This window comes from Kogia breviceps, chromosome 17 (genome assembly GCF_026419965.1).
Source record: "Kogia breviceps isolate mKogBre1 chromosome 17, mKogBre1 haplotype 1, whole genome shotgun sequence".
Classification (NCBI taxonomy): domain Eukaryota; kingdom Metazoa; phylum Chordata; class Mammalia; order Artiodactyla; family Physeteridae; genus Kogia; species Kogia breviceps.
In genome coordinates, this window is record NC_081326.1 from 225,660 (window position 1) to 250,651 (window position 24,992).

The 24,992-nt window shown below is 40.8% G+C and overlaps 1 protein-coding gene across 24 annotated transcripts in view; it reads left to right on the forward strand.

The window, feature by feature from the left end:
- Window positions 1–24,992, forward strand: part of SPIDR (scaffold protein involved in DNA repair) — a 374,802-nt gene that overhangs the window by 153,331 nt on the left and 196,479 nt on the right. The gene's annotated exons all lie outside the window — the stretch shown is intronic.

Consider the following 24,992-nt stretch of genomic DNA (forward strand, 5'->3'; position numbering starts at 1 on the left):
AATTATACTCTAATAAAGATGTTTTTTTAAAAAATGGGGAATTTCAGCTGCTGGTAGCAGCTACTGTCCCACATCACCTATCCCCACAATCCTGGTGCAGAATGCTAGAGCCAGGGTGGGCAGTATATCAGGGTTTGTACTGATTGCTGAATGAAGCTTTGATCACTGAGGCACTGGCACAGAGTCTAGGGGACATTTTTCCAACCCCTTCATAGGCTGAAGTGGTTTCCATGAGAGTTAAAGAGACAGTACATGTCTACCTCCCTGCTGTTTGGAACCAAACATTTAAGTGAATCTTTGTCAGGTCTAGCTGATGACAGAGACAATGAAACAAAAATACCACTTTGCTATACAAGATAAGGAGCACACAACTTACAAAATAGTATGGGAAATTCATAAATGGATGAATCCAGCTCTCAGTAAGTTAAGCTTCAGCAGCCCCTGTGGGGTGGAAGAATTAAATTCCCAGACCCCCCAAATAATACTGAAATGTCCAATTTTCAACGAAAATTACAAAATATACAAAGAAACAGGGAAGAATTGGTGCATTCACAGGAAAAAAAAAAAAAAAATGACATCGCCGAGGAAGCCCAGACATTGGGATTGTTAATCAGATATGTGAAATCAACTGTCTTAAATATTTCCAGTGAGTTAAAGGTTTACTATAGATTAAAAACTAAAGGAAATCAGGAAAATAATTTGTGCGCAAAATGAAAATATCAGTAAAGATAGAGAAATCATAAAAAGCAAAGAGAAATTCTGGAGCTGAAAAGTATTGGGTTGGCCAAAAAGTTTGTCCAGTTTTTTCCGTAAGATGGCTCTAGTAGGGCTTAGTTGTCTTTTAACTTCATTTGAAACAATTTTGTTACACTGTATGGTGATAGCTGTCATATCAGTGCATTAAAAAAAAAAACTTATCAAAATTGGTGAGTTTTTTTGTAGCCATTTTAATATTGAAGATGGAGAAAAAAAGCAACATTTTTGGCATATTACGCTTTATTATTTCAAGAAAGGTAAAAACGCAAAAAAAGATTTGTGCAGTGTATGGAGAAGGTGCTGTAACTGATTGAACATGTCAAAGGTGGTTTGCAAAGTTGTGTGTTGGAGATTTCTTGCTGGATGATGCTCCATGGTTGGGTAGACCAGTTGAAGTTGATAGTGATTAAATCAAGACATCAGCTGAGACCAGTCAATGTTATACCACGTGGGAGACAGCCAACATACTCAAAATATCCAAATCAAGTGTTGAAAATCATTTGTACCAGCTTGGTTATGTTAGTTACTTTGATGTTTGGGTTCCACATAAGTTAAACGAAGTAAAACCTTCTTGACTGTATTTCCACATGCGATTGTCTACTGAAACGTAAGGAAAATGTTCCATTTTTAAAACAAATAGTGACAGGCAATGAAAAGTGGATACTGTACAATAATGTGGAATGGAAGAGATAGTGGTGCAAGTGAAATGAACCACCACCAGCCACGCCAAAGCCTGGTCTTCATCCAAAGAAGGTGGTTTTGCATATATGGTGAGATTGGAAGGGAGTCCTCTATTATGAGCTCCTTCCAGAAAGCCAAACAATTAATTCCAACGAGTACTGCTCCCAGTGAGACCAACTGAAAGCAGCACTCGACAAAAAGTGTCTGGAATTAGTCAACAGAAAATGCATAACCTTCCATCAGGATAACACAAAACCTCATGTTTCTTTGATGACCAGGCAAAAACTGTTACAGCCTGGCTGAGAAGTTCTGATTCATCCATTGTGTCCCCCAGACATTGTGCCTTCGGATTTCCATTTATCTTAGTCTTCAAAAATTCTCTTAATGGAAGAAATTTCGATTCCCTGGAAGACTGTAAAAGGCGCCTGGAACAGTTCTTTCCTCAAAAAGATAAAAATTTTGGGAGGATGGAATTTGAAGTTGCCTGAAAAATGGCAGAAGGTAGTGGAACAAAACGGTGACTACATTGTTAATTAAAGTCCTTGGTGAAAATGTAAAAATGTATGTTTTATTTTTACTTAAAAACCAAAGGAACTTTTTGGCCAACCCAAATACAATAACTTAAATTTTAAAACTCACTGAGAGGTTCTACAACAGATTTAAACAAGTGAAACAAAAGATAAGTGAACTTGAAGATAAGACAGTTGAATTTATGTAGTCTGAGGAACAGAAAGAAAAATGAAAAGACCCTGAGAGACCTGTGGGATATGTTTATCAAATAGAGAAACATGTGCATTATAGGAGTACTAGAAGAGAGGAAACATCAGAAAAAATATTTGAAGAAATAATGGCTGAACACCCCCCCGCCAATCTGATGAAAGACATAAGTATACATACACAGGGAGGTAAGTGATCTCCAAACACAATAAAATCAAAGAGATCCACACCAAGACATATTGTAGTGAAATTGTCAAAATTTAAAGACAAAAACTTTTGAAAGCAGAAATATAAAAGGAACTTGTCATGTACAAGGGATCCTCAATAATATTAAGAGCTGATATCTCATTGAAAACTCTGGGGTCATGGATGTGACTAGAGATTATCATACTAAGTGAGGTTAAGTCAGAGAAAGACATACCATATGATATCACTTATATGTGGAATCTAGAATACGGCACAAATGAACCTATTTACCAAACAAGCAAACTCACAGACATAGAGAACAGACTTGTGGTTACCAGGGGGGAGGCAGGGTGGGGGAGGGATGGACTGGAAGTTTGGGGTTAGTAGGTGCAAACTGTTACATACCGAATGGATAAACAAGGTCCTACTTTTTAGCACAGGGAACTGTGTTCAATATGATAAACCATAATGGAAAAGAATATAAAAAAAGAAGGTATATATGTGTATACCTGAGTCACTGTTGTTCAGCAGAAATTAACACAGCATTGTAAGTCAACTAGACTTCAATAAAAAAATAAGTAAAAAGTCTCATTTTAAATGGCATTTTATTGTTGACTACTAATGCTGAGCCCATGCATACTGTGTTTTTGTATATCATCTGAGAATTCCTGGAATAATGCCCACTTATAGGCAATGTATATCATTTTTATGTATTGTTGGAATTAATCTCCTAATATCTAGTTTAGAATTTTTGCATCTGTATGCATGAGAGAAATGGCCTACACTGTCCTTTCTTGTAATGTCCCTATTGGTTTCAAAATTATTAGGGCCTTATAAAATAAATTGGGACGTGTTTAAAACAAACAAACAAAACTGTGGGGTCAGAAAGCAGTTGATGACATATTTAAAATGAGAAAGGAAAAAAAAAACAAACCTGTCAACCAAGAATTATCTCTCTGGTAAAAACTACCCTTCAATAATGAAGGAGAAATAAATTAAGACATTTCCAGATATCAGCTGAATGGCATTTATAACCAGTAGACCTACCTTAGGAGAAATAACTAAAGGGAGTCCTTCAGGCTGAAACGAAAGGATACTAAACAGCAACTTGAGGACTTCCCTGGTGGCCCAGTGATTAAGATTTTACCTTCCGATGCAGGGGGTGTGGGTTCGATCCCTGGTCGGAGAGTTATGATCCCACATGCCTCGCAGCCAAAACCCGAAACATAAAACAGAAGCAATATTGTAACAAATTCAGTAAAGACTTAAAAAAATTAAATGGTCCACATCAAAAAAAAATCTATAAAATAAGAGGCAACTTGAACCCAAGAAAAAATGAAGAACATTGGGAAAAGTAACTACAAAGGTAAATATAAAGGGCAATGTTATTGTATTTTTGGTATTGTTTGTAATGTTCTCTTTCTCCTCTATGATTTAAGAGAATTATATACTTTATAAATCTATGTTAATGAGAATACAATGTATGAAGATATAATCTTGGTATTTTTCCAAAATAGGTTGTTAACACTTTTAAGATAGTAATTGTAATTCTAAGGTAAAAGTTAAGAAAATAACTCAAAAATGTAGACAAATGGAAAAAATAATTAAAATAGCACAATACCAAAAAAAAACCCCACCTAAGTTAAAAAAGGAAAAGCAGTTATGAAGGAACTGAAGAACAAAAAGTAAAACCTATAAGGCATACAGAAAACAATAGCTAAATGGTAGAAATAAAACCTTCCTTATCAGTAATCCCATTAAATGTAAAACGATGAAACTGAACTATTAAAAGTTAGAGCCTAGGAGATAGGATTTAAAAGAAAACAGGTTTTAGCTATATGCTGTCTACAAGAAACTCGATTTGGATATAGGTCACAAAGTGGTTGAAAGTAAAACAAACAAACATGTATCTCATACAAATAGTAACTAAAAGAGAACCTGGGCGGATGTATTATTGTCAGGAAACATAGATTTAAAATTTAAAAAAAAAGGTTATGAGAAATAAAGAAGGATATTATATATTGGTAAAAGATTCAGTATAAGATGTAACAATTCTAAACATACATATACCTAACAAAGGAGCCCCAAAAATATATGAAGCAAAAATTGAAAGAATTGAAGGGAAAATAGTCAAATCTACAGTAAATAGTTGGAGACTTCAGTATTCCCACTTTCCGTGATGAACAGAAGGAACAGAAGGTCAGTAAGGAAACAGAAGACTTGAATGATACAATAAACCAATTAGACCTAACAAGTATGTAGAGAGCACTCTTATCTCAAAACAGCAAAATATATATATTCTTCTTAACTGTGCATAGAATCTTCTCCAACTAAACCCAGATGTGAGGCCACAAAAGTTGTTACAGACTGAACTGTGTTCCCTTTAAATTCATATATTCAAGTTCTAACCCCCAGTACACCTAACAATGTGACTATACAGCAAGTCCCCTACATATGACGCACTCGTAAGTCCAACAAAGTTAGCCTAGGTATCCAATCTGCTACATAGTACTGTACTGTAATAGGTTTATAATAGTTTTCACACAAATAACATTAAAAAACAAATGCAAAAAAAAAAACCCTTTTCAATCTCACAGTACAGAACCTTGAAAAGTACAGTAGTACAGCACAACAGCTGGCATCCAGGGGCTGGCATCCGGTGAACAGGCAGGAAGAGTTACTGACTGGAGGAGGGAGAGGAGGTGGGAGGTGGTAGAGCTGAAGGATAGTCAGCAATAGGAGACGGAGGGCAAGCTGCAATTTCACCCACGCCTGACACTGATGGCACAGGTTCTGGTTCCTTGCTGGATTCAATTCTGTCTACCCCCTTGAAAAAACGGTCCAGTGATGTCTGGGGAGTGGCTCTTTTTTTCTCATCATAGATGATATGATAGCACTGGATTGCATTCTGAATGGCTGCTGTGACCTTCGTGTTCCATTCTACGTTCAGGTCCTGTGCCTCAAAAACTAACAGTGCCTCCTCAGATAAAGAATCCCCTTGCCATTTCCTGCATCACAGGTCTCTTCTTAGCACTACCAGCTGCATCACCGCTGCTTTTACGCTTGCTTCCGGACATCCTGGGCTTGAAATAAAGATACTGTACCCGATATAGTACTGTACAGTAAGGTACGCAAAACCACAACCACTTGTAGAGGATGCACCCATATGACAGTGTACACCAGACACGTGAACTGACTTACGTGATTGGACATGCAAATGCACGTTCGCATCTTTGAAAGTTCTCAAACTTGAAGGTTCATATGTAGGGCACTTGCTATACTAATTCCTTGCCCCTTTAACTCTGTGATGTAGGCTAACTGTAAGTCCAGCCTTCAGGCAGCAACTGGAAAAGTCAGGATATTAGATATGCAGGGACAAGCTCTTTGATTGCCATGATTCTCCTTTTCCACAGGTGTGACACAGAGCATTAATAGCTATGTCATTGGCTTGTTCAAGGAGATTATGAAAATGTCATGTGTAAGCACCCAGAAGGCTGCCAGTAAGTAGTAGCAGCTCAGGAAATGGTATCTGAGGTTGAACTGTAATGATTAAGTTGGAAACACCAGTCAGTGGCATCTGAGTTCCCCACTCTTTGCCTTCTGTTTCTCCTCTCTGTTAGGCACCTCACCCCTCACTTATCTTAACTGCCCATCCCTGGACAATCGCCTCTACCCCGGTACTTCTGATTCTCCACGTACCTAAGTCAGCAGTTCACATTTATTTGTATATGTATTCTGTCTTGTCCAAAATGGATTTTAAGTGGCCTTGAAAGTATAAGGTTTCAATGAATATGGAAATCTACATGCAAGAGAATCAAGCAAGCAGTGGTAAAGGAGGAGACTCATTCAACACGGAGGCTCAAGGCTCTGCATGCAGACAGATCCAGTACACGTAAAAAGTACTGCCACGTCTGGTAGTGATCCCTTAGAAAAGTGTTCTTGAAAGGAAAAGGACACAGCTGTAACACAGAAATAAAACTAGGAAGTACAGCAAATGTAATAACCAGTTGAGTGGGGATTCTTTCTCTTACCTCTGTTGGTGCAAGCTGCCAGCATAAGAGCTCAGTGCTATTCAGTGAGATTGTGGATTGTATAGTGTCTGTCGGCTCTCTTATCTTGGGAATGTTTTGAGCATCTGCGAGCATAGTAGTGCCTAAGTGAGTGACACGGAGGTAAAGACACCTCAGGGGGTTAAACTTAATGAAACAGTGTGTCTGTAGGGTAGTCGCTCAATGCATTTTAGCTATTTATCCACATTACTTGCTAGAGCTTTCTACAACACATAACTTTTCAAAAATCTGTTCTTGAGGGCTTCCCTGGTGGCGCAGTGGTTGGGAGTCCGCCTGCCGATGCAGGGGACGCGGGTTCGTGCCCCGGACGTGGGAGAGGATCCCACATGCCGCGGAGCGGCTGGGCCAGTGAGAGGCCTGCGTACCACAAAAAAAAAAAAAAAAAAAAAATCTGTTCGTGATATATACTTAACGCAGGAGTACTTTTTAGGATATCTAGAGAAAAGCATAAAGGGAATAATTTTAAGCTAATCTTTGTTAACATTTCTTTTTGGCTGTCTCTTGGTAAGTATTAGGTCGCAGTGAGTTTAAAGTTGTGCTGCTGACATATTTTCATTGCTTGTTTCACTCAGCAGATATTTTTAGAGTGGCCAGTGCTGGGGATACAATCATGTCAATGCCATAACGGAGTTTCCCTTGCAGTAGCGGTGACAGTCCTGTAAGCAGCCAGCCACAGCGTGGTGGGTGGGAGAATGTGCAGAGTCACGATCAGGAGCACAGGAAGGCAGAGGGAGCCCTGAAACAGGCGGCCTCGGGGCGGTAGGGCTGCGCAGAGGCCTGAAGAGTGAGCAGTAGGGTTCGTCTAGCTAGGATTGGGGGCAGTAGCTCGCTCGAGGAGTGTGGAGGAGGCTGATTATAGAGAGGAAGGGGTGTGGCTGTGGATGAAGCTAGCAGCCTCTGGGCCCTGAAGGGCTTGTACTGTGTGCCAGGTATAGACTTAGTCTGGAAAGTAAAGGAGGTAGCAGAGCACTTAATTAGGTCTGCATTTAGAAAATTCACCAGAAATACTGTGAAGAATTAGGTGGAGCAGGGGTGGGGCGCTGTGTCTACTGACATGCATACTTCTGAGGAGGTTCTTGCAGTGAGAAGGTGGAGGGCAGTGAAAGGGCCGGCCAGTCCAGACAGCAGCCGTGAGGAGAAGCAACGGGGCCCTGAGAGTACCAGGAGGATGAGTGGAGGGGAAACAACTCTCTTAGCCTGAAAATTTGGGTTTTCTAGTCTCACAGACGGTAGCACCTGCACAAAGGTAGAGAACAGGTGGGGCGGACTCAGGATCATCTCCGTTTCTGGTTAACAGAAATCAGCCAGCTGCGTTAAGGTCAGCTGAGCAGAGGTTGACGCGAGTGGGGAGCCTGAGAGAGTTGTGCGCCTGAACCGAGTGCTCACTCAGCTCTTTCCCTGCTGCTGTAACAAATTACCGTAGACCGGGTGGCTAATGAACAACAGAAATTCCTATTTCAAGAGTTCTGGGGGCTGGAAGTCCAGGTCAGGGCCTGGCAGATTCAGTGTCTGGTTAGGACCGTTCCCGGGTTCATTGATGGCCATCTTCTCCCTGTATCCTCACATGGCAGAAGGGGCTGGGGAGCTCTCTGGGGTCTCTTTAACAGGGCACTAATCTTCTTCATGAGGGGTCCACTCTCATGACCTAGTCACCTTTCAAAGATCTCACCTCCATCACTTTGGGCATGAGGAGGCAATGTGTAAATGTGGGAGGGATACAAACATTCAGCCTACAGCGGCGCCACAGGCATACCTGCAGCAGAACCACGATTGCCCCAGAAAAGACATTCTGGGTGTACTCTCAACACACAGTCACTGTGGATGAAGTCCTTGAGGTTCTACCCGATAAAGTAGTAACATTTCTGAGTGTTACCAAGCACGTATTCCTCCGTGAAAAAAGTGATCACAAAACATACTCATAAAGTGGGATTGCAGTGTGACATCAGAGGGACCCACCAAGATAAACTGGCTATAAAATGTACAACTGAATGATTTACCTAAGGTTATTAGCTATAAACCTGTTGAGCATAGGGAAATATTTACCAAATAAGACAACTTTGGTTTTTCAATAATTGATCTGAAGCCATTGTTAATTAGCAGAGGCAGTAGCTCATCAAGGTCATTCTTAGCCTATGGTGATAAAATAATATATAATTTGCTTTTGAATAGTTATTTCTATTTATTTTCATTAGTGCAACATTCATCTCATCCCAAAGTGGTATAAAGTCAGTGAGATAAAATTTTTAAAAGGATGTGGAACACAGTTTTGTTTTACATTGCTAGAATGATCTGATCTGTTAGGAGACTGGTTTCTCCTGGCTTTGATGGCCACGTGTGTGCAGCTTCTGTCACAGTGTCATAGACAGGTGTCTTTAATGAGCTCTGCAGCACATACCACAACTGACTGAGAGGAGGAAAAGCAATGAGAGCTGCAGTTGATGCTCTTGCTGAGATTCCTCCTCCAGGTGATACAATTCTTGTGCTGAACAGTGACTAGAAAACAGCCTTAAACTGCCCTGCTTTTCCAGAGCAGGAATGTGAGGGGTCTAGGGCAGTTTGTCAGGGAGGAATTTGGTACAAATTGTAGCCGGAATTTTTAATAAGCTAATAGAATGTAACATAGGAGAAGTAAGGTTTACCAATTTAAAAAATTGTGCTCAAGAACTGAGCAGCAGGTTTATTCCTAGGTATTTTATTCTTTTTGCTGCTATGGTAAATGGGAGTGTTTGCTTAATTTCACTTGCAGATTTTTTATCATTTGTGTATAGGAATGTAAGAGATTTCTGTGCATTAATTTTATATCCTGCAACTTTACCAAATTCATTGATTAGCTCTAGTAGTTTTCTGGTGGCATCTTTAGGATTCTCTCTATATAGTATCATGTCATCTGCAAACAGTGACAGTTTTACTTCTTCTTTTCCAATTTGTATTCCTTTTATTTCTTTTTCTTCTCTGATTGCCATGGCTAGGACTTCCAAAACTATGTTGAATAATAGTGGTGAGAGTGGACATCCTTGTCTTGTTCCTGATCTTAGAGGAAATGCTTTTCAGTTTTTCACCACTGAGAATGATGTTTGCTGTGGGTTTGTCGTATATGGCCTTTATTATGTTGAGGTAGGTTCCCTCCATGCCCACTTTCTGGAGAGGTTTTTTTTTTTTATCGTAAATGGGTGTTGAATTTTGTCAAAAGCTTCTTATGCATCTCTTGAGATGATCATATGGTTTTTCTTCTTCAGTTTGTTAATATGGTGTGTCATATTGATTGATTTGCGTATATTGAAGAATCCTTGCATCCCTGGGATAAATCCCACTTGATCATGGTGTATGATCCTTTTAATGTGTTGTTGGATTCTGTTTGCTAGTATTCTGTCGAGGATTTTTGCATGTATGTTCATCAGTGATATTGGCCTGCAGTTTTCTTTTATTGTGACATCTTCGTCTGGTTTTGGTATCAGGGTGATGGTGGCCTCATAAAATGCGTTTGGGAGTGTTCCTTCCTCTGCACTTTTTTGGAAGAGTTTGAGGAGGATGGGTGTTAGCTCTTCTCTGAATGTTTGATAGAATTCACCTGTGAAGCCATCAGGTGGGCTTTTGTTTGTTGGAAGATTTTTAATCACAGTTTCTGTTTCATTACTTGTGATTGGTCTGCTCATATTTCCTATTTCCTCCTGGTTCAATCCTGGAGGGTTATACCTTTCTAAGAATTTGTCCATTTCTTCCAGATTGTCCATTTTATTGGCATAGAGTTGCTTGTAGTAGTCTCTTAGGATGCTTTGTATTTCTGCGGTGTCTGTTGTAACTTCTCCTTTTTCCTTTCTAATTTTATTGATTTGAGTCCTCGCCCTCTTTTTCTTGATGAGTCTGCCTAATGGTTTATCAATTTTGTTTATCTTCTCAAAGAACCAGCTTTTAGTTTTATTGATCTTTGCTGTTGTTTTCTTTGTTTCTTTTTCATTTATTTCTGCCCTGATCTTTATGATATCTTTCCTTCTGCTAACTTTGGGTTTTGTTTGTTCTTCTTTCTCTAGTTCCTTTAGGTGTAAGGTTAGATTGTTTATTTGAGATTTTTCTTGTTTCTTGAGGTGGACTTGTATAGCTATAAACTTCCCTCTTAGAACTACTTTTGCTGCATCCCATAGGTTTTGGATCGTCATATTTTCATTGTCATTTGTCTCTAGGTATTTTTTGATTTCCTCTGATTACTTCAGTGATCTCTTGGTTATTTAGTAACGTATTGTTTAGCCTCCATGTGTTTGTGTTTTTCACATTTTTTTCCCTGTAATTCATTTCTAATGTCATAGCATTGTGGTCAGAAAAGATGTTTGATATAATTTCAACTTTCTTAAACTTACTGATGAAAGAAATTAAAGATGATACCAACAGAGGGAGAGATATACCATGTTCTTGGGTTGGAAGAATCAATATTATGAAAATGAGTATACTACTCAAAGCAATCTTCAGATTCAGTGCAATCCCTATCAAATTACCAATGGCATTTTTTAATGGAACTAGAACAAAAAATCTTAAAATTTGTATGGAGACACAAAAGATCCCGAATAGGGCTTCCCTGGTGGCGCAGCGGTTGAGAGTCCGCCTGCCGATGCAGGGGACGCGGGTTTGTGCCCTGGTCTGGGAAGATCCCACGTGCCGCGGAGCGGCTGAGTCCGTGAGCCATGGCCGCTGCAACTGCGAGTCCGGAGCCCACAACAGTGAGAGGCCCGCAAAAAAAAAAAAAAAAAAAAAAAAAAAAGATCCCGAATAGCCAAAGCAGTCGAGGGCAAAAAAAAAGAGCTGGAGGAATCAGACTCCCTGACTTCAGACTATACCACAAAGCTACAGTAATCAAGACAATATGGTACTGGCACGAAAACAGAAACAGAGAACAATGGGACAAGATAGAAAGCCCAGAGACAAACCCATGCATCTATGGTCAACTAATCTGTGACAAAGGAGGCAAGGATATACAGTGGAGAAAAGACAGTCTCTTCAATAAGCGGTGCTGGGAAAACTGGACAGCTACATGTAAAAGAATGAAATTAGAACACTCCCTAACACCATACACAAAAATAAACTCAAAATGGATTAGAGACCTAAATGTAAGACTGGACACTATAAAACCCTTAGAGGGAAACATACGAAGAGCACTCTTTGACATAAAGCACAGCGAGATCTTTTTTGATCCACCTCCTAGAGTAATGGAAATAAAAACAAAAATAAACAAATGGAACCTAATGAAACTTCAGATCTTTTGCACAGCAAAGGAAACCGTAAATATGACAAAAAGACAACCCTCAGAGTGGGAGAAAATTTTTGCAAACAAATCAACAGACAAAGGATTAATCTCCAAAGTATATACACAGCTCATGCAGCTCAGTATTAAAAAAAACAAACAACCCAATCCAAAAATGGGCAGAAGACCTAAATAGACATTTCTCCAAAGAAGACATACAGATGACCGAGAAGCACATGAAAAGCTGCTCTACATCACTAATTATGAGAGAAATGCAAATCAAAACTACAATGAGGTATTACCTCACACCAGTTAGAATGGGCATCATCAGAAAATCTACAAACAGCAAATGCTGGAGAGGGTGTGGAGAAAAGGGAACCCTCTTGCACTGTTGGTGGGAATGTAAATTGATACAGCCACTATGGAGAACAGTATGGAGGTTCTTTAAAAAACTAAAAATAGAATTACTGTATGATCCAGCAGTACCACTACTGGGCATATACTCAGAGAAAACCATAATTCAAAAAGACACATGCACCCCAATGTTCATTGCAGCACTGTTTACAATAGCCAGGTCATGGAAGCAACCTAAATGCCCATCGACAGATGAATGGATAAAGAAGATGTACATATATACAATGGAATATTACTCAGCCATAAAAAGGAGCGAAATTGGGTCATTTGTTGAGATGTGGATGGATCTAGAGACTGTCATACAGAGTGAAGTAAGTCAGAAAGAGAAAAACAAATATCGTATATTAACGCATATATGTGGAACCCAGAAAAATGGTACAGATGAACCAGTTTACAGGGCGGAAATTGAGACACAGATATAGAGAACAAACGTATGGACCCCAAGCGGGGGGCTGGGGGTGGGGTGTGATGAATTAGGCAATTGGGATTCACATGTATAAACTGATGTGTGTAAAATTGATGACTAATAAGAATCTGCTGTATAAAAAAATTTAAAAATTTTCAAAAATTCAAAAAAATAAAATAAAATTAAAAAAAAAAAAAATGACCGAGCAGCATTTGGGAAAATGGGTGAAGTCTGTCCAGAGCGCTGTGAAAACTGTACTAGTTTCTTTAGTGTTTGCCATCTAGTTTCTCTTAGTTTGGTTTTTGTTTTGTTTTGTTTCTTGTTTTTTGCGTCACGCGGGCAGGCCTCTCACTGTTGTGGCCTCTCCTGTTGCGGAGCACAGGCTCCGGACACACAGGCCCAGCGGCCATGGCCCATGGGCCCAGCTGCTCCGTGGCATGTGGGATCCTCCCGGACCGGGGCACGAACCCACATCCCCTGCATCAGCAGGCAGACTCTCAACCACTGCGCCACCAGGGAAGCCCTGTTTTTTTTTTTTAATGATGTGTGTTTGTCACCTGGCTTTATTCCAAGGCAGAAAGCTTAAGGTATTTCAAATTCCAAAGCATTGTGTCCCACTATGCTTTGAACTTTAAAACTAATCAGAGTAAAAAGAGAATGTGGCCATCAGCTTAAACAGGTGAATTCATTTTCATTTGAGGCTCAGGATGGAAGAAGAAGTAAAATAGTATCTTGGAGAATTTCTCCCCTTGTTTTACCAGTATTTGCCTTTTGAATCTACCTAATGAATTAAAATACATCCATTCACTATTAATGGAGCTGCTTGGTGCCAGATAATTGTTCTAGGCAGTGAAGATTCAGAGGTCGAATATAAAGAAAGAGAAGTTGGATTTAGTATACAAGGTGGAAGATAAGGAAGAAAGTGATTTAAGCAGTTATTTTCTTTAAAATGTTATCAAACAGTGTTCATAGAATTGCTTAAATTCTATATCTAGATACAGACATGATTGTCTCTTAGTGTGTAGGTTAAATATTTGATTAGATGAGTACATCCTAATTTAATAATTCAAGGGGGAAATGTCTGAAATCCCTAGATGTAATAGCATGTGTCATTTTATTAACGTGTTAAGACTTGTACTTGAAACTCTCCAGTTTTTACAAAGAGGAAATTCTACGCACTCTGTGCAGTAGTGTTAGTTGTGAGCTGGTGGATGATGTCACGTGTTAAATGGTCAACAGCTTCGTTCACATATTCCTTCTTCTTCTATTTTTTAAATTGAAATATATTTGATGTATAACATTATATAAACTTAAGATATACAACATGTTGAGTTGATACACTTATATATTGCAGAATGATTGCCCTTGTAGCCATAGTTAGCACCTTTGTCACTTCACATAATTATTCTTTCTTTTTAGTGGTAGAAATAATTAAGTTCAAGTCTCTTAGAAAGTTTGATGATTATAATACCATATGGTTGTCTGTATACATTGTACTGTGCATTATATCTCTAGGATTTATTTACTACTCATTGTAAATTTGTACCCTTAAACAACATCTGTCGCACCTACCCATTGTCCCCTGGTAACCACCATTTTACTGTCTGTTTTATGAGTTTAGCTTATTAGATTCCACAGATAACTGACATCATACAGTATTTGTCTTTCTTTGACTTATTTCACTCAGCACAGCGTCTTCAAGTTTCGTCCACGGTGTCACAGATGGCAGGATGTTCTTCTTTCTTGCGGCTGAATAATATTCCATTGTGTGTGTGTATGTGTATATATGTATATGTACCCACCACATCTTCCTTATCCGTTCATCTGTTGATGGGCACCTGGGTTGTTTCCACGTATTGGCTTTTGTAAATAATGCTGCAATGAATATGGGAGTGCATATATTTCTTCAATATCATGTTTTAATTTCTTTGGGGTATATACCCGGAAGTGAAATTGCTGGATCGTTCGGTAGTTCTATCTTTAAGTTTTTGAGGAACCTCCATACTGTTCTCCATAGTGTCTGCACCAATTAACATTCCCACAAACAGTGCAGGAGGGTTCGCTTTTCTCCACACCTTCTCCAGCATTTATTATTTGTAGACGTTTTAATGATGGCCATTCTGACTGGTGTGAGAGGTGGTACCTCATTGTAGTTTTTTTTTTTTTTTTTTTTTCTTTGCGGTACGTGGGCCTCTCACTGTCGTGGCCTCTCCTGTTGCAGAGCACACGCTCTGGACACGCAGGCTCAGCGGCCAGGGCTCACGGGCCCAGCCGCTCCGTGGCACGTGGGATCTTGCCGGACCGGGGCATGAACCTGCGTCCCCTGCATCGGCAGGCGGACCCTCAAACACTGTGCTACCAGGGAAGCCCCCTCATTGTAGTTTTGATTTGCATTTCTCTAATAATTATCAGTGATGAGCATCTTTTCAGGTGCCTATTGGCCCCATCTGTATGTCTTCTTTGGAGAAATGTCTGTTTAGGTCTTCTGCCCATTTTTGGATTGGGGTTTTTTTTTGATATTGAGATGTATGAGCTGTTGTATATTTTGGAAATCATGGGCTTGTCTGATTTTTGAACCGATTTTTAAATTATGTCTTTAGATCTTTGGTCAGTTATTTCCTTTAAAGTAAGCCTTATTATGTGTTATTTTGTTTTACCTGTTAGAAATCCTTATATCATCTAGCTTATATTAACTTTACCCCTTTCACTTCCTACTGTTCAACAGATTTAACAGAAAACGGCAGCATAAAAGATAACCTATGAAGCCAGTCCACACCCCAGCCAGGGCAGGGTAATCGCTTCTCCTGATTCAGTAAGCCCTGAGTAATACTCCCTGTAGTACCAAGTAGGTCCCCTCTGCTGAGCCTCAGCTCCCTGTAGCTGCCACCCTAAAAGCAGTCAGCCTAGAGGAAAAGATAGACCATTTAGGATAAGTGGTCACACAGATTATTCCCCAAGGAGGTGAGCAAGAAGCTGAACTCTAAAGACAAGACAAGGGAGTTGATAGACAATACCATTGTTTTGTCTCTACGGAAGAAATTACATGAAATTTATGTGTGTGTTCCTTTTTCTGAGGAGAGGGTCTGTTTCCACCCAGTTGTCACGATGGTCTGGGGCCCAAAATAAAATCAACAATTGCTGCTGTAAGGCCATTAAGGCCTGTTATAATCATGATCTAAAGCCCTTGCTCTCCTTCCGAACAGTCCGATGGCTCCTGTACATTCTTAGAAGATTTTAGGAGGCTGGTGGGGTAGAGTTGGAGTTTTACCTAGAAAAAGCTCTCAAACCTTGACGCCCCCGAATTTGAACCTGGTAAATTACCAAATAGAGCCTCCCACTAAAAATGTTGTTGCTTCTTTACCAGGTTATCAAACTATTTCTGTGATTGTCATTTCCAGAATAATTTGATTCAACTGGTTTTCAAGAATGAATTTATGTGGTTGGAAGTACAGGAGTTTGCCACTAAGGGAAGACAGACTGAATGCCTGGCACATGACCTGACACAAAGAAATCATTAGATAAAAGCGTGGAGAAGAAGTTCCGCTTTCTCTTCACCAAAGTCAGGAGCTGGATAGAAACAGTCGTGGTAATGATAACAGTAACTTTTGGTGAGAGCTTACTTGTAAGTTCTTTATATACATTAACACTTTGAGGGAGAAGGATACGTTCCCCCTGCAGCACACAGTCTGTGGGGTGGAGGGATGGATGTTTGCTTACTGCTCTCTGGAGTTGCTGTGATTGGTTGGTAAGGTTTAAACAAGGTGGCCCGGGTCACCTAGGGTGAGCTCAGCTGCTCTTGTGTGTTGTGTCCCCATCACTGGCACTGCCTCCACCCAGAGTAGAACACGGTAGGAGGGGCCATGACCCTGGCTCCTTTGTCCTCCTGTGCCTCCTGCTGTTGAGTCACTCAACGCTTGATTGCCTCAGACAGGTGTGACTGGGAGAGAGAGTCTTACAGTTCTAGACATGTAGAAACCAAGGAGTCAAAACTAGGGGTCAGAAAACTGGTACTAGACACAGTTGTGATCCTTTATTAGAAAAGGTTTGCTCTACTGGACAACTGTAGAAATTTGAATATGGACAACATTTTAGATTATAGTATTGTAGCAATGTCTAATTTCCTTAATATATTCATTGTTCTGTGGTTTTCCAAAGGAATGACCTTGTTCTTAGGAATGAATACATCCAGTGGTATTTGAAATTAAACGACCATTCAGCAAGCTGATTTGAAAGCTTATGTAGAGAGGCAAAGACCCAGAATAGCCAACAGGGTGTTGAAGGAGAAGAACAGGGTTGGAGGACTGACACTGCCCGGCATCAAGACTTACTTGAAGAACAAAACCTACAGTAATCAAGACAGTGTGGTATTGCTGAAAGAGTAGACAGATACATCAATGGAATGGGATAAAGAGCCCGGAAATAGATACACAGATATATAGTCTAGTGATCTTTGACAGAGGAGAAAAGACAATACAGTGGAGCAAAGATAATTCATCAGCAAATGGTGCTGGGAACAACTGGAGATACATATGCAAAAGAAAATAAATGCAGACACATGGTTTACATCCTTCATGAACGTTAACTAAAAATGGAATACAGATTTATGTAAAATGTATAAATCTCCTAGAAGATGACATAGGAGAAAACGTTGATGACCTTGATGTGCCAGTGACTTTTTAGATGCAACATCAGAGGTACGATCCATGAAAGAAAAAGTGGATAAACTGGACATAATTAAAATTAAGAACTTTTGCTCTGTGAGAAACAATATCAAGAGAATGCGGAGATAAGCCACAGACTGGGAGAAAATATTTGCAAGCGACACATCTGATAAAGGACTGTTATCTAAAATTCCAAAGAACTCTTAAAACTCGACAATAAAAAAAAAAAAAAACCTAACTTAAAAATGGGCCAAAGAACTTAAAAGACACCTCACCAGAGAAAATATATACACAGCTGGCAAATAAATACATGAAAAGATGCTCCACGTCATGTCGTCAGGGAAATGCAGATTCAAACAGCAGTGAGACACCGCGACTTACCTGTTAGACTATCCAAAGTCCACCCCCTGACGGCACCAGGTGCTGGGGAGGGCGCGGAGCAACAGGACCTCTCATCACTGCCGGCGGGGATGCACATGGTGCAGCCACTTCGGAGGACAGTTGGGCATTTCTTACAAAATTAAACATAGCTTGGGCTTCCCTGTTGGCGCAGTGGTTAAGAATCCACCTGCCAGTGCAGGGGACACGGGTTCGAGCCCTGGTCTGGGAAGATCCCATATGCCGCGGAGCAACTAAGCCCGTGCGCCACGACTACTGAGCCTGCGCTCTAGAGCCTGCGAGCCACAACTGCTGAAGTCCGCGAGCCACAACTGCTGAAGCCCGCACATCTAGAGCCCATGCTCTGCAACAAGACAAGCCACCGCAGTGAGAAGCCCACACACCACAGTGAAGAGTAGCCCCCGCTCGCTGCAACTAGAGAGAGCCCGCATGCGGCAACGAAGACCCAATGCAGCCAAAAATAAATAAATAAATATAGATACACAAATAAATAAATAAATAAAATCTGTTTTTTAAAAAAAACTTCTGTAAAAAACAATTAAGCATAGTCTTACCATACAACCCAGCAGTCATGCTCCATAGTATTGATATTTACCCAAAGGAGTTGAAAACTTATGTCCACATAAACACCTGCACATGGATGTTCATAGCAGCTTTATTCATAATTACCAAAACTTTGAAGCAACCAAGACTTCCTTCAGTAGGTGAATGGATACATAAGCTCTGGCTCATCTAGAAAATAGAATATTACTCGACACTAAAGGAATATGAACTATGAAGCCATGGACCTTATTGAGGAGGAACGTTAAATGCATATTACTAAGTGAAAGAAGCCAATTTAAAAAGGGTACAGGGCTTCCCTGGTGGCACAGTGGTTGAGAGTCCGCCTGCTGATGCAGGGGACGCGCGCGGGTTCGTGCCCCCGTCCGGGAAGATCCCACGTGCCGTGGAGCAGCTGGGCCCGTGAGCCATGGCCGCTGAGCCTGCGCTCCGCAACGGGAGAGGCCACAACAGTGAGAGGCCCGCGTACCGAAAAAAAAAAAAGTCTGCAATTAAAAAGGCAACAGACTGTATAATTCCAATTCTGTGACGTTCTGGAAAGGGCAGGAACTGTGGAGGCAGTTAAAAGATCATTGGTTGCCAGGGGTTATGGGAGGGTAGGAGGAGCACAGAAAATTTTTAGGGCAGTAAAAATAGACTGTTTGATGCTGTAATGATGGTTGCATGTCATTCATTATACCTTTGTCTGAATCCATAGGATATGCAACACCAAGAGTGAACCATACTGTAAGGATGATTATGATGTGTCAATGTAGGTTGTAGCAAATGTACCACTTTTGCTGTAGCAAAAGTACCACTCTGTTGGGGGCGTGCTGATAATGGGGAAGGTACACATGTGTAGAGGCAGTGGGTATATGGAATGTCTTTGAACTTTCCCTTCAGTTTTGCTGTGACCTAAAAGTGATCTAAAAAAACTAAGTCTGTCTTAAAAAATTTCTAATGACCATCATGTCTGTAGTTTACTCTCTGTGGCTCAGCCAAATAATCGTGATAGTAACTAACAGCTGCGACGGCAGTGCGGCGCGTGCGCACGTGTGTTTGGAAAGGGTGACAGAGCAGCTCTGGTGAGAGAGAGGTTCTCTGTCCACAGATCTCGGTCAGGAGTGCAAGAGCGTCTTGCATATTTTCTGTAAGTCTGCAAATATTTCAAAGGAAAATATTGAGGCAGAGAGCCTATCATAGAAAGCCACAAAACCTAGTTCCAGAGAGCAGAGAACGTAACTTAAATGGAAGTATGGGAGACTGGGGGTGGCTGCTCAGAGCAGTTTTCTTTGCTGTTTGTCTTGGTGTTCCAGAAGGGCACAGGGCATGGGCTTACAGAAATTTAAAGTAATTTCATATCAAGGTCTCTGAGCATGCAACCACCTGCAGAGACATGGAAAGAAACTAGGCCACAGAAGGCCAGGCAGTACGGGAGGGGGCAAGGCCTCTACCTTTAACCACTGTGAAGCCACTCCTGGTTAGTTCCAAGGATTCTTCAAGCCCAGAAGCCCTTGCTCCCTAACCTGGAACACAAGTAACTACACCCCTGTGCGTCAGAATTGTCCCCTCCCTGCGCCACATGTGCAGAAACAGGACGTGATGTGTTACGAGTGGCCCGTGCTGCCCACGCCGCTACTTGGATTCCTCCCAAGCTGTAAAATCAACATCTTGCAAAACGGGCTTCTCACCAAGTCTCTTTCCTCTGTAGAGGGGTTGGGTTTGAAAATCTGTCAGGTCTTTCATCTCTGAGAAGCGGGTCAGCCATAGTGCATTTGAGCCCTAGTGAATTCAACTCTTGCACCTGATGATCGGGGGGTGGGTGGGCAGTGGTTAGTATGGAGCCCCAAATCATAAGTGACAAGTGCCAGAGTCCTCACAGACTGTCTCTGCAGGATGGCTCTGTGATTGCCTTTCTTTTCAACCTTCACTTATTTTTTTACTCCCTGCCTGAGTTGCACAGAGACTTCCAGCTGGTTACCTGTTCGCTTTTGGGTCCTTCTTTCGAGCCATTTGTGTCCCACTGCTAGTGTTGCCACGGCCCTGAGATAAATTCTGGAAGCATAGCTTTGGCCATGCTGCTCAGGTAGCTCCTTGCAGTGCACAGGTTATGATTCCCTCATTCACCTTTTCCAAAGTGCATTTTCTGTTGCTCTGCTGCTTGTTCTGTGGCCCATTTAATGAACCAATTCAATATTCCTGGTATTTCCCTCCTGGCGCTGCCTGGAGTGTCTTAACTCTTCATTGAGGACATGCTCATGAAGTTTGTCCTGATTCCTTCCAGCTGGATGGGCTCTTTCCAGTGTTGAACGCTTGTGGTTTGTTTGTTTTTTAAAACCAGTGCCTTTCATACAACATTTGTCACATTCTCCTTAATTTAAGAGCTGTTACATAGGTTTGTCCTATCTTCCTACTTTACAGATTGCTAGCGCTTTCAGAGTGGGAATATGGATATGGCACAGTGCTATGCATAAAACAGATCTTCACTTACAGAATTTGCTGTAATTTGAAATGACATCGTAGAAAGACTCATTCCATTTAGGTTTAAAGTTGTTTGTTACTTTAAAATCTATAACCAATAAGAAAATCAGAGTTTATGCCACGCATACCACTATTAGCTGTTTTAAGATAGTATTTAAACAGATTTTTAGAATGTATTTCCTGGAAAACATTTAAAAAAGAAAATTAATGCTATGGGACTCCAAAATTAGGTTGTTCGTTTAAGTATTGTACTTTATAAACACTTCAGGATCGAACAGGAAAATATTAAATGTGGCCATTTCTTAATAGTAATTTTAAGAAACCTTGCCTTTCTCTTGCTGACATTTTAAAGGCCTATTTATTTTTCAATATTACTGTAAAATAAAAGGTGGAAACTGTGGTACTGGTCCTAGGAGCAGAGGCCTGGAGCCTGGTGAGAGGCCAGCAGGCCCAGCGGCCTGCCCAGTCGGTGTAGCAGTGACGAGGGTCCACTTACTCTGCTGAAGATGGCAAAGAAATCCTATTGTTTCTTTCCTCGTTGGGCTTATAAATGGTCCATCTAGTGACAACTCTTTAAGAATACCTTTTCATCCGGGAGTAGATATTTTAAGATTTTGGTCTTTTTTATATTAGTTTTGTGGTAAGATTTTGTTCCTTTAGTAGATAGATATTTACTATCTGGAGTTAAAAGCAAAAATCTTTTTTTTTTTTTTCCAAGTTAACATAAAGCTTCATTCACTATTAAGTAGAACATCCCTCTAAAACAATTTAATGTTCCCTTCAAGAATCAGACTGGGGAGGAGTAAGTTACAGAAGCATCTTTAAAACTTCATTTTGGAAACAGATACGTAAAATGGAAAATTGTTGTGTATGCTAATATATTGACACACGTGTGTCTTGTCCGCTTTTCGGGTAATTCTTACTTATCAGCATCTGCAACTTTGAGAACAATTTTTTCCAAGTTCTGTTAGGCTAGCTGTAATTTTGCTCTCTGCCTGGCTATCTCCCGCCTGCTCTGCGATTCCCCACCGAGGGAGGGCCCTCTGGGCCAAGCCTCTCGTCCCTGCGCTGGAACCATGTCCCTCACGTGGTCCCTCCTTGATGCCTCAGTGGTGGTGCTCTCCTTTGCCATTTTGCCACTTGTATGTAGTACCAGGTGGTTTAGAAGAAGATTCAGGACATGTGTGTCGTGTGTTAGGGCATCTCTGAGACCAACTGCTTGGGCTCTGTGGTTCATTTTTAGATGGTATTTGCTGTTTGCATTGGCCATTCATTCATTTTCATTCATTCTCAGATGGCTCTGATTTCAGACATGACATTTTTGCTACATCTCTGCAGTTTCATTTTTCAGTGGAAAAAACTCTCCAAAAGGCTCCTATGGGGGGTGGGGAGAGGGGGGGACGAGTAATAAAGGATGAAGTATTTCTTTGCAGTTTTCCTAATTTTAGAGGGTTTTTTTTAGTAAGAATTTAAATTTTCTTTTTAAAGATGTCTTTTAGAATCAGTTGTTTAGTGAGAAGTCCATTTTAAAAAAACACACTTTATTTTTTAGAGCAGTTTAGGGTCCATAGCAGAATTAAGCAGGAGATGCAGGGACTTCCCATTCACCACCTCCCCACACGCCCAGCCTCCCTCATGTCAGTTTTCCCCATCAGAGGGGTGCATTTCTTACAGCTGACAAACCTAGATGGACACACTGTCACCACGCACGGTCCACAGTTCATACTCGGTTCACTCTGGCTGGTGTGCATTCTATAGATTTGAACAAATTTGGAAACTAACAAAGTTTTGCACATTTGTATATATCCATATTTTTAGTGTAGTGTTTTCCAGAGACATGATAGACTCTAACCTATTGTCAGAGTTATCATAAAATGTCTTGTTTGATGTTTGGACTATTGGTGAAGGACTTATGACCTAGTCAACACTTCCTGTTAGGTTTATATTCCATGTGAATATTTTTTTAATTTAATACATGTTAGGGAAAATACTCATATTTTCAAGTTACACTTTTAAAGACTTGTAAGGTACTGAAAAGTCTTCCCAATACAAGAAGTTGTAAATGGGATCTACCCAGGAGCCTAAAAGAGACCTTTTGAACTGAAGAGCGATTTCTAAATTAATTTTTATTAATTTATGAAGGAAATTTACATTTTCTGAGAGGTAGCATTTTAAAATAGAGTATATCAGGGAGTATGTAAATAAATGTTACTGTAAAGAATTTTTTTTTGAATTACATTGACACTGGAAGATTTGCTTAGATTGTCAGTCTTCAAGATGACTGAATTTACAAATCACGGTTGACTATTTAACTGGATCACTCCAGACAAAAGGGCCCTCCATAGGCTTCTGGGCTTGAAGAAGTGATGTTGAAAGTCAAAACAAACATTTAGTGGAGTCAGGGGCCAGATGATGTAAATAGAGTCCCTTCCCTGGCCTGGGTATCTTCCCTGGGACTTCGCTGGGTCCTTGCTATTTATCTCCCCTCCTCCTCTTGTGAGGATCAAATGAGATTATAGGCCTGAAAATATTTCACAAACTGTGGAGCACAAGTATTTATATTAAGTGGCATGCCACTGTGCGGGGATCTTACGATGGCTGTTGCAGTATGAGGTTAATGGAGAGCCTCCTGTCTTCACACAGGCATGCAGGACTTCCCAAGTCCATGGATTTCTTTCATTTTCACTTGACAGGGTATTTGCTTGCCCTGCTAGTTCTTAGGATTAAAGTGAGATGCATCTTGTTTTTTAGTTTACCTTTGAAAAGTTCTTGCCTTTTTTATTTTATTTTTTTTGCGGTACGCGGGCCTCTCACTGTCGTGGCCTCTCCCATCGCGGAGCACAGGCTCCGGACGCGCAGGCTCAGCAGCGGTGGCTCACGGGCCCGGCCGCTCTGCGGCATGTGGGATCCTCCCGGACCGGGGCACGAACCCGTGTCCCCTGCGTCGGCAGGCGGACTCTCAACCACTGCGCCACCAGGGAAGCCCTCTTGCATTTTATAATAGGGTGTTCATTTGCACGAACTGGCCACAATTTATGTTTTCATTCCAGTGAAGGAGAAACGCCATGGGGCTATGATAATTTTTTCTTTCTTTTTTTAAAATTTATTTTATTTTTAAATTTTTTTTGGCTGCTTTGTGTCTTCATTGCTGCATGCGGGCTTTTCTCTGGTTGTGGTGAGGGGGTGCTGCTCTTCGTTGCCATGCGCAGGCTTCTCATTGCGTTGGCTTCTGTTGTCGCGGAGCATGCGCTCTAGGCGTGCAGGCTTCAGTAGTTGTGGTACATGGGCTCAGTAGTTGTGGCTCACAGGCTCTAGAGTGTAGGCTCAGTAGTTGTGGCGCACAGGCTTAGTTGCTCTGCGGCATGTGGGATCTTCCCGGACCAGGGCTTGAACCCGTGTCCCCTGCGTTGGCAGGTGGATTCTTAACCACTGCGCCACCAGGGAAGCCCAGACTATGGGTATTTATTGTCACTTTCTCCATTATGAGTTGGAGCCATCCCAGGGAATCTGTAACCAACAGTATTTCAATGACAATATTTTTATAAATTTACTGTTTGGAATCTTATCTTGCTATCTTGCATGTATATTACATAGACCAAGGATGTGATCTAGATAGATAACATGGTAGCAGTACCACCGCCGAACACTGTGCGTTTTAGAGCGGATGTGAACTACAAACATCCTTATAAATGCAGATTTACACACATCAAGGGATTGACCTGGCTCTTACTAAATGAGCATTTTCTTATACTGTATCCAATTCAGTTGGAACTCATCGTACTGAGAATTTCACCTCACTCTCTTTCCCTGTCCTCTTTGATGGCATAGGCATCATTCACAAGCATTTCAGTAAAACAAGATATAATTCGTAGAGAGGTGCCTGAGAACTTTTTTTAAAAATCAAGACATAATTAACATGCCATACAACTCACCCTCTTAAAGTCTACAGCGGTTTCTTAATATGTTCACAGAGTTGCAGGAGCGTCACCACAGTCAATTTTGGAAAAATTTGATCACCCTAAAAGGAAATCTCATACCCGTTGGCACTCAGTTTTCATTTCCCCTAAGTCTCTAGCACTAGACAACCATCCATTTACTTTCTGTCTCTGGATTTGCCTTACTGGAAATTGCATATAAATGTAATTATTCAATATATGGTCTTTTGTAAATGGCTTCCTTCACTTAGCATGGTAGCAGGGTTCATCCTTGCAGCATATATCAATACTTCATTGCTTTTTGTGGCCAAATAATATTTCATCATATGGCTATACCACATTTTGTTTATGCATCCATCTGCTGATGGACATTTGGGTGTTTATTTTTTGAGTATTATGAATAATGCTACTGTGAGTATTTGTGTACATGTGTTTATGTGGACGTGTTTTCATTTCTCTTGAGTTTGTACCTAGCAGTAGAATTGCTGAGTCATATGGTAGTTTTATGTTTAAAAT